Source organism: Mesoplodon bidens (genome assembly GCF_964165515.1).
Source record: "Mesoplodon bidens genome assembly, chromosome: 18".
In the NCBI taxonomy this organism is placed as follows: domain Eukaryota; kingdom Metazoa; phylum Chordata; class Mammalia; order Artiodactyla; family Ziphiidae; genus Mesoplodon; species Mesoplodon bidens.
Genome location: NC_138175.1, coordinates 58,375,422 through 58,386,291, shown reverse-complemented (window position 1 = coordinate 58,386,291; position 10,870 = coordinate 58,375,422). Strand labels below are relative to the sequence as shown.

The following is a 10,870-nucleotide window of genomic DNA, read 5'->3' as shown; positions in this document are numbered from 1 at the left end:
CGCGTCTCGCGATGCTTCGGGTGGGCGGGGTGCTTACGTGCGTGGGAAGCCGTCGGGGTTACGGCAGAGCGTGTTGCGTTCCCTGAGTCGCAGGTTGAGGGTCGGTCCGTTGGGCCCGTTGTCTGCGTGTGACTGTCTCGCTGATTGCAGGTGAGTGTGTGTGACTGGGCGCGCCGTGTTCGGTTCTCACCCGGTCGTTGAGTGTGTGACTGGGACCGTTAAACGCCAGGTACACGTTTGCGTGTGGCTGTGTCAAAGTGGTATATGACAGAATTTTTCTCGTCTGTTGTTAAATCACCTTTGCCGTGGAACAGCCATTTTATTGAAAGATTTGGAGGGAGGAAAAAGCCCGAGAGTTCATTTGGTAACTAATTTTAAAACATTATGTCGAAATACTAGTAGATTATGAAGGAGAATGCAGAATCAGCAAAAATGTTTTAAAGGAGTTGTCAAGGAGTTTGCTGTTATGAGATGACATTTTCCGGCTAAGGCCTCTAGTGCTACAACTTTGGTTTGTGAAAGCATGAGAAGCTCTGAACTTCACCCATCCCGGGACAGCGTGTTCCAGTATGGTCGGAAGTCCAATGTCCTGGCTGCCGGTCAGGCCCTGTTATACCTGGTCTGTGAATGAGGAAAGCATCCCTATCCAAGGTGGTACATTTGTCCTTGACCCAGGCCCACAGTCCAGAGACCTTGTCTCTTGATTTCTCTTAGAACATGTACTGTTGTGTCTCACTTCTTGAAACATTTTTTTGAGATCTGTGCACATCCATGTTGCTGCATGTCTGGAGGATGTCTTTTTCTCTAAATTAATTTAGAAATGTAATTTAAACCTAGTAAGAATACCAGTGCTGTTTCTCCATTGGAAGTAGACAAGTTGATGCTAAAGTTCAAGTGAAAAAATAAACATACAAAAATAGCTAAGAATACTCTGAGAAAAGAAAGCTATGGTGTATGCTAACCTGATCAGATATTAAAGCATTCTAAAAACTTCTATAATTATACCTGCTGTGTGGTATTGGCTCATGAATTGTCAGGCGGAAGAGACTAGCAAGTCCAGAAATATCAAATACAGAGGGAAATCTACTCTGTAGTAAAGGTGGCAAATCATTGGGATAAAAATGAACTTTTTAATAAATAACCTTGTGGAATAATTGAATAGTCAGTTGGAAAAAGAATTGTATTTTATACAACTATTATAATAATTATAATATTTATAAAATATAATAATTATTATATAATTATTATACAATTACTATACATACCTCACATCATGCAAAAGAATAAACTCCAAATTGATCAGAGTTCTAAATTAAACCATGCAAATAGCAGACATGTACAGAGGTGAATTCTATTATAACCTGGATGTGTGGAAAGACTTTCTAATTTCGACTTAAAAATCCAGACTTAATAAAAGACTGCTGCACTTGAAACATAAAATTAAAGCACTTATGTAAGGCAAAATACACCACGAACAAAGGCAAAAGACAGATGGCAAAATCTTTACAACTTTATAAATCTCAGATAAGGAGCTAATATTCCTAATATATAAAGACAAAAAGCCAGAAAATGCAAGCAGTTTCTGAACTCAACTTAGTAGATTGTTTTTCCTAATAGCTTTGGTGTAGTGATTTCGAAATTGCTTTGTGTGCATCATAGGATTGAGCAAATGAATAAATATATAGATTTGTTGGGAGCCAGTGTTTTACTGTGGGAAAGGAGAGATTAAATAAAGGGTAATGGAAGGTAAGGAAGAACCCTGTGATGTTGGGTTGGTGTGAACTCATGATTAACAGTGTGTCTGTGTACCTCTCCCAGATCAGTGTTAACACCCATAGTGAGGGCATGCTGATACCATTTACTTTTGCTAAGATGTGGTGGAAATTACAGTTTCACCTCTATGGTCTTCCTCCCCAAAACGCATAACCCCAGTTTGACGACAGAACGTCAGACAAATGCCAGTTCAGGGACATGGGACAAAATATCTGACTCAAACTCCTCGAAACTGTGAAGGTCATTGAAAACGAGGAAAGTCTTAGAAACCATCACAACTAAAAGAAGCCTAAGGGGACACAACTACACTGAAAATAATGTATCCTGAAGGAGATCCTGGAACAGAAAACGAACATTAGATAAAAACTAAGAAAAAATAAAGTGTGGACTTTAGTTAATAATAATGTATCAATGTTGGTTCATTGTTAAACAAAAAACAGACTAATGATAGGGGAAAGTGGGTGCAGAGTATGTGGGAATCTTCTGTACTATCTTTGAAGTTTTTCTGTAAATCAAAAACTTCTAAAATAAAGTTTATTTAAATTAATTAGTCTTACTATTACTTTAGAAAAAGTATGTACTTATGTATTTTCTACTTTTCTATTTGGTGAATGGGCCTGGAAGCAATGATGCCTCAGTAGCAATAAGCAGACCTTGGTCTTTAAATACAGTTCTCTAATAAAAGGAACCAAAGCTTCTTGGGGTAATGTCTGATTCCAGGACGATGGCAGGGAAAGTACAAGATGAGTATGGAATATCTTCTTGTGCCAAAAAGTAGGAAGATGCTCAAAAAATATCACAGAGGATTCCCTGCTCACAGCTGTGATGGCGTGATAGTACTAAACTAGGTAGGAAACAAGTCTTTTCAGATATTGGACAACTGGTAGTGCAAGACTTCGATCCCCAAGAGAGGGAAGAATAAATGAGTTCCTACAGCTGCAGTGGCTTTCTCCCTGGAGGCATATTCCAGACAATGCAGGAGGGAGGAACGCAAGCAGAGCGCAACCGATTTGCTAAAGTGAGACAAACAGCAGAACTTGGGGAAACTGAAGTAACTGGAATTTGCTAAGCAGAGCATGGAAGAGGAAGGAAGAGGAAGGAGGGAGATACTCTGAGAAAGAGCTCCAGAAGTATGCATAGGAGTCTCCCTGAGTTTTTGGCTGAAAGCTAAGCTGCACATAGATCTGTTTAAAGTGAAATTCTAGAACATGCAAAACTGTAGGGACAGAAAGTAGATGAGTGGTTGCTTTGGCCCAGGGGCCCAGGGAAAGTCAGAAAAGGAATAGAACGGGAATTTTGGGGGTGATGGAAACCTTCCATATCTTTATTGAGGTGATGATTGCATGGATGTATATGTTTGTCAAAGCTCTTTGAAGTATATTCTTCAGGATTCAGCTTGAAGGGGGCTTCTGTGGGCAAAACCGGGACAATTGAAGCATCAATATAATTAGAGTAGCAGTATTACTCAAAATATTTCATATGTCCATACTAAAATAAATGATGAATTAATGAGATGAGAAAGAACTTACAGAATTCCAAATAGTAAATGTAGAAGGAATGATAGAGTTAGAAAATATCTTTCAGCCATCATGGTAGTAATTGATTCAGGCAGAAATCTCATTGATTATAAATCTGTTGCTAAAGACTGATGATGAACAGGATATCTTTGTAGTCTCAAATTATCTCCCCACAGATAACTTGCTACAAAAACAAAAATGCTTTAGCGTGATCACAGTTAATCAAATGATTTGAATTTGCAGCTGTCCTCTGGACTACAGGTTCTCGAGGTGTGAAATTCAAACTTGCTGTGCTCAGTCACTTCTTTTTTTTTTTTTTTTTTTTGCTGTACGCGGGCTTCTCACTGCTGTGGCCTCTCCCGTTGCCGAGCACAGGCTCCGGACACGCAGGTTCAGCGGCCATGGCTCACGGGCCCAGCCGCTCCGCGGCATGTGGAATCTTCCCAGACCGGGTCACGAACCCGTGTCCCCTGCATTGGCAGGCGGACTCTCAACCACTGCGCCACCAGGGAAGCCCTCAGTCACTTCTTGATTTAATATAGTAACCAGATCTTGTCTCTAAGATGTTGATGTTTTGTTTATCATGAACTTTTGTTTTTTAATTGAGACCACCCATGGGTCTTCACACACAGACACACATTTTATTTATTTATTTATTTTTGGCTGTGTTGGGTCTTCGTTGCTGCGCGCAGGCTTTCTCTAGTTTCAGAGAGTGGGGCTACTCTTCGTCATGGTGCACGGGCTTCTCATTGCGGTGGCTTCCCTTGTTGCGGAGCATGGGCTCTAGGCGTGCGGGCTTCAGTAGTTGCAGCACGTGGGCTCAGTAGTTGTGGCTCGTGGGCTCTAGAGTGCAGACTCAGTAGTTGTAGCACACGGGCTTAGTTGCTCCGCCGCATGTGGGATCCTCCTGGACTGGGGCTCGAACCCGTGTCCCCTGCATTGGCAGGCGGATTCTTAACCACTGCGCCACCAGGGAAGTCCCTATCATGAACTTTTTACATTGATCTTTATTTTAAAAAGTATTTCATTGATCTATCATGTTTTTTGATTTCTGGGGGGTTTTTTTGGTGCCCCATTAAACGTTGTGCTTGAAGGAGTGCTTCACTCACCTCACTCTAGTTGTGGCCTTGGCTTAAGCATGTCTGCGGGGGGTGAGGAAAGGAAGGATGGAAGAACAGATGTGCTGCAGCATCTGAACTCTCCCCTATTCTCAGGCTCCTGTCCCTTCTGTTCTTCGAGAAAAGTTGTTTTCTTCTCACCTCTTTGAAAGACTCCTTGGCCTTTGAAAAGCTGCCTGATTCCAACAGTCCCAAACTAATCATTCTAAAAGCTGCGCTTTGTGCTTCACATATACTGACAGTGTAAAACAGATACTATTTTCCTCATTTTGAAGTAAATGGAGATGGGCAAAGGTTAAATGACTTGCTAAAGGACACAGAGCTGGTGGAGTGGAGGCGTTGGTATTTTCACCAAACCAGACCTTAGTACCTGTGGGTGGAGGCAATGCTGCTTCTGCCTTCTGAGTGATGAGTGAGCCAGTGTGGTGGAACCTTGGAGAAAGCATCTTCAGAGACAGAAGACATTTGCTTCATGATGTCACAGAAGCCATGAGGCCTCTTGGAAACAGAACCAAAGAGACTGGAGCCCTGGACTCTGGGCTGGGACCTGAGGGAGACAGAGTGTGAGGGTGCCCAGAAGAGAAAGTCACTGGGCCATTCAGGTTTGTGCTGGTTATTCCAAGAAAGAACCACAAAGGATAGATTTCTGGTCAGGGCTGTAGGGTAGGTCAGCTGGGATTCCTGAGGCTGTGAGTGTCAGGCAGCTGGATGACCCAACTGGGAACAAATTTGAATGGAACCACAAAGCCATAACAAGGCTGACGGTGAGGAGCCCCAGGCACCCAAGTGGGGACGGGTTGTGTGTGGGCGGCCAGTATAACAGACCAGAGTCCTAACCTCTGTGGAGGTAAGATCGGGCGTTTGGTTTGGAATGTGATAGTTTGAAATGTCTGTTAGGTATATAAGTAGAAATACTGACCATGACTTCAGGGGAGATGTCTGGACTGAAATCTTAAATTGAGAAATATTTTTATCGGGTAGTTATTTTGTATTCTGTTACATACCGAGGCATATCAGTTTTTCCCTTTCTACCTATTATTTTGCTCAAAAGTTGTTTTCCTACTCCTAAATTATAAATGTCCATCTTTATTTTTCTGTAGAACTTTATGGGAATATTTACAATGCATTTATTTCCATCTGGTTGGAATTTGTTTTGCTGTAAAGTGTGATGGATCAAATACTATCTGTAAAATCTGTACTTTGAAGATTTATTAAAGTTTTCTTCATGACTAATTATCAATGATTAATTGTAAATATTACATGGTTATTTTAAAAGGATGACTAAAATTTTTCTTATAGTTCTTCTTCATCTCTTTTTCTTAATTTTAATATTCCTGTTATATTTTGGGTCATTTGGATTTTTTAATTCTCTGATGTGGTCTTTCATAGTTTTAATCTATTTGATTTCTGTATTAGTTACCTATTGTTGTATAGCAAATTACCCCAGAACTTAATGGCTTAAACAACAGTCAACATTTATAATCTCCCACAGTGTCTGTGAGTCAGGAATTTGGGAGCAGCTTAGCTGGCTGTAGTCAAGATGTCATTTAGGGCTTCAGTCAACTAAAGGCTGAACTGGGACCAGAATATCTGCTTCCAGGTGTCTCACTCATGTGGCTGGTAAGTTGGTGCTGGCTTTGGGCAAAAGGCCCTAGTTCCAGGAATTACCTGGCAGTCCAGTGGTTAGGACGCCACACTGTCACTGCCAAGGATGCAGGTTCAATCCCTTGTCCAAAAAAGGCCCCAGTTCTACTCCATGTGGGTCTCTCCATAGCACTAAGTGTCTTTATGACATGGTGGCTAGATCACCCCTAGAACGAGTGATCCAGGAGCTGCAATGACTTTTATGACCAAGTGTTGACGAAAAAATTAACGGTTGATCTAAGAAAGAAATGGAAAATTTTATTCAAGCCAACCTGAGGATTATAAGTGGGGAGACACTCTTTTAGAAAGCTCTGAGGACTGTTCCACCCATTAGAGGTCAAAGCACAGTTATGTAATTTTTTTGAGACGAAAGGTTATATGTATTATACGTGTCATTATATCAGATGACATTGACTGCTTACACAATCCAGATCTACACGTACAAAGCAAGTCATCAGTCATGGGTCATCATGCCCCTTATAAGATTGAGAAGGAAGGCTCTCTCCTAAGGAGTTGTGACCCCATTGTGAGATAAGAAGGAAGGTTATCTCCTAAGGAGGTCTGGTTAATGCAGATGCACAATTCACAATAAAGGGGAGGGAGGAAGCCCAAATGGGCAAAGAAAAATTTTGTTTTTGAATTTTTCTTGGCTTGCCATAAAACGTGAATTTTTATTTCGTCGGAAGTCACACACCACCATACTTTGTTGGTCACGTAGACCAGTTCTGACTGAGTCAGTACGGGCAGAGACTACTCAAGGGTATGAATACTAGGAGGCAGTTATCATTGAGGGCCATTTGGGAGGCTGACTACCACAGTTTCTTTCAAGTGTTGACGTAAAAATGTACAACATGAGAGTTGTGAGTTTAAGTTTTATTCAGTCTTAACTGGATAGCCCGAGAGACACTCAGTAGCTCTGAGTGACCTCAGAGCTCCCAGTAGGTGTAGAGGAGGAGCCCCGGTATACGTATGGTTTTGAGGGGCCAGGATATACATGCAGTCAAGCATACATCCTGGTAAAGGATTCCTGCTAATCACAAAGAACAGATATCTCATGTAAATGATTTCAGTGCTTTTCTATGTATGGGAAGATGCAAGAGTTTGGGGTGTTGAAATGCTTCCTGAGATACGCATCTTAACTGTCTTAAGGGCCTGTTTTGCCAAAGCACTGAGTGTCTCATACTGGTTTTTCATCCTCATTTCTCCTCGGGGTGCACTGTTGGTGGGTGACTGCAATGGGTTGAGACTTAACCCTTGTATAACTGGATGATGAGTGATACTCTTTGTTCCTTTTTTGTTCACACAAGAGTACATGAATGTCTTGATGCCTCTCCATTCTATCAGATCCACAGCTGCCTTGTCAACCACTTCCCAAGAGATCACCCTGTACACTCTCTTGTGCCAAAATACACGCACAGTAACTCTAGCTCTCCTCTTCTGTAAACCCTCAGCTACATTCGTGGTTTTGCTATATTCTTTCTCTCCATGATGGGACCTGCCATTATCACATGAATGAAATCAGCTGTGGGGAGGCCATGTCTTGCAGGGAATGTTTCTGGAACAAGGAATGGAAGAAACAACAGAGTGGATTCTAACCCTATCTTAGCTACTCCCTCCCTGTATGACCATGACCATGGACACCTCCCATAACTTTTCTGACATACAATCTCTATAAAGAAGGAAACGAAACTCTGTGGGGTTTTAGGTTTGTATACTTTTGTTGTGTTTTCTTTTTCATTAATAGCAGTTATTGAGAATTAACCCTGTGTTTTGCTGTTATTACTGACAACACTATATATGGTTCTCAGAGTGCATCTTTCTCGCTGGTAGAAAATTCAAACGTAGTTTCAGTATTTCAGTATTTTAATATTTTAAATATATATTTATTTGTAAAGAAAGTTTTATAGGTAATACAAATTTGAGTCCTCTAATTATTTGAGAAGGTCTTTAATATCCCTCAAATTGTCAAGTATTTTACCTAGATCTCTTTTCATCTTTGGCTATTGTCTTCATAGCTTCTGTTGTTATCTTTACATATAAGTCTATTCAGTCTATGATTATATGACCTTATTTCAGAGGACTGTGTTTGTGTTTAAACCAGACTTATGGAGTTGTGCAACTAAACCACCTGGCACCTCTGTCCACTTATACTAGAAACCTAGGTGGTATCCTTGACTCTTACCTCTCATTACCCTCCCTTCATCCAATCAGATGCCAAAGCCTACTGAGTCTACCTTCTAGATAAATAGTGGGGTTTTTTTCCTAGTGAGTAGATTTTATTTGCTCAGTCCTATAGATTGAATGCTCCCCCCACCCCTGCCCAAATTCATAAGTTGAAAGCCAGTCCTCAATGTTATGGTATTTGGAGGTGGGGCCTTTGGGAGGTGATTAGGTAATGAGGGTGGAACCCTCATGAATGCAATTAGTGCCCTTAAAAAGGAGGCCCCTAAAGCTCCCCCACCCCTTCCATCATGTGAGGTTACTGTGAGAAGATGGCTGTCTATGAACCAGGAAGCTGGCCCTTACCACCTACCCAATGAGCCTCTTCCAGCTGGATGTTCATCTGTACCCTTTATCATACCCTTTTGTAATAAATAGGTAAACGGTAAGTAAACTGTTTTCCTGAGTTCTGTGAGCCACTGTAGGAAATTAATCAAACTTGAGGAGGAGAGTCATGGAACCTCCAATTTATAGCTGATTGGTCAGAAACACAGGTGATAACTGGGGTTTGTGATTGGCAGTCTCATGGGACTGAACCCTTAATCTCGGGGGTCTGATGCTATCTCCAGGTAGATAGTGTCGGAATTGAGTTAAGTTTCTAGGACACCCAGCTGGTGTTGCAGAATTGCTTGGTGTGGGGGGGGGCGCCCTCACACATCTGTTGTCAGAAGTGTAGTGAAGTGTTCTTTGTGAGAAGAAAGGAGACACACAGGAGTGTAGGTTTTCTTTTCAACAACCTAACAAAACATGTAAGATGTATTTAAAGCAGGGCTAAGAGGGAAATTTAGAGCCCTAAATGCTTACATTAGAAATAAGGAAAGGTCTTAATTAATATTCCAAGTTCCTACATCAAGAAACTAGAAGGGCAAAAATAAACCCAAACCAAGCAGAAAGAAAGAAATAAAGGTGTTTTTTTTGTAGTTATAAGATAAACTTTTCCTAAAACTTACATGGAAAGGCACAGGCTCTAAAATAGCTAAACAATCTTGACAAAGAATAGTGGGAGAACTCAACCCAATATCAGTGCTGAACTGTATTGCTACAGTAATCAGTACACACATAGGTCAATGGAACAGAATAGAGAAACCAGAAGTAAACCCTCACTGTATACTGAACTTATTTTAACAATTTTATTGAAAATATAATTCACATACCATGAAGTTCACCTATTCAAAGTATACAATTCAATGGTATTTCAGTATATTCACAGGGTTATGTAACTATCACGATTAAATTTAAAACATTTTCATCACAAAAAAGAAACCCTCTATCTATTAGTGCTCATTCTTCATCATCTCCTCCCATCAGCCCAAAGCAACCACTAATTTACTTTCTGAAATTTGCCTATTCTGGATATTTCAGATAAATAGACTCATACAATATGTAGTCTTTTGTGACTGGCTTCTTTCACATAGTGTGATGTTCAAGGTTCATCCATGTAGCGTGTGTATCAATACTTCATTACTTTTATTATTTTCGATGGCTGAATAATATGGGCATTTGGGTTGTTTCCACTCTGGCTATTATGAATAGTGCTGCTATGAACAATTTGTGTACTAGTTTTTGTATGCATGTATGTTTTCATTTTTCTTAGGTATACACCTAGGACTGAAATTGCTGGTTCATATAGTAACTCTATATCTTTATCTTTTTAAGGAACTTCTGGAATGTTTTTCCAAGGCAGCTGCTTCATTTTAAATTCCCATTCACAATGTATGAGGGGTTCAGTTTCTCCACATCCTCACCAACACTTGTTATCTGACTTTTTGATTCTAGCCATCTTAATGGGTGTGAAGTGGTAAGTCATTTTGGTTTTGATTTGCATTTCCCCAAGGACTGATGATGCTGAGCATCTTTTTATGTGCTTTTGGACCTTTTGTTTATCTTCTTTGGAGAAATGTCTATTCAAATCCTTTGCTCATTTTTAAATTGTGTTAATTGTATTTTTATTAGTTACTTGTTAAGAATTCTTTACATATTCTGGATACAAGTCCTTGTCAGAACTGAATTTTTGATAAAGCTGCAAAAGCAATTTAATGGAGGAAGAACAGCATTTTCAATAACACTGGAGCCATTAGACATCCATAGCCACATAAGAAAAAAGAGAGAACTTTGACCTCACATCTCTTACAAACCTTAAAGTACAGACTTAAATTTGCTCCAGTACTAACCCATGAAAAAAATAAATGTATCTTCATTGTGACAGTGAGGGAAAAATAAATGGTTCCTTCTGTCTCGGATTCCATATTCTATCTCTAATACTCAAGATTATGTACTTAGATTATTACATTAAATTTAGGTATGCTAGGCAGACATTTGCTTGCTGATTATCGACTTGAAAATGATAAATGTGTTTTTTATGCAAGTCAGTAGATTTTGATACGAGCTTTGTAGAGGGTTCTGTCAACAGAAGGAGCTTAAAAGGTAATGGTTGAAAACGAAAAATGTTATCACCTATCTTCTTCAGGCTAAAGATGCCCGATTTCTTCATACATTTGTGAAATGTGGAAAAGGCTGCAAAAACCTGGACGTTTACTGATATGTCTTTTTTTTTTTTTTTTTTTTTTGCGGTACGTGGGCCTCTCACTGTTGTGGCCT

General features: G+C 40.2%; 1 protein-coding gene across 3 annotated transcripts in view; it reads left to right on the top strand.

Moving 5' to 3' along the window:
• Positions 1 to 56: 56 nt before the first annotated feature.
• The window catches only part of ZNF583 (zinc finger protein 583), a 69,228-nt gene continuing 58,414 nt past the window's right edge, over positions 57 to 10,870 (top strand). For all 3 annotated transcript variants that reach the window (XM_081217333.1, XM_081217332.1, XM_081217331.1), the window contains exons 1-2: positions 57 to 150; positions 9,929 to 10,070. The gene's annotated coding sequence lies outside the window, so the exon portion shown is untranslated. The remainder of the gene's footprint in view (positions 151 to 9,928; positions 10,071 to 10,870) is intronic.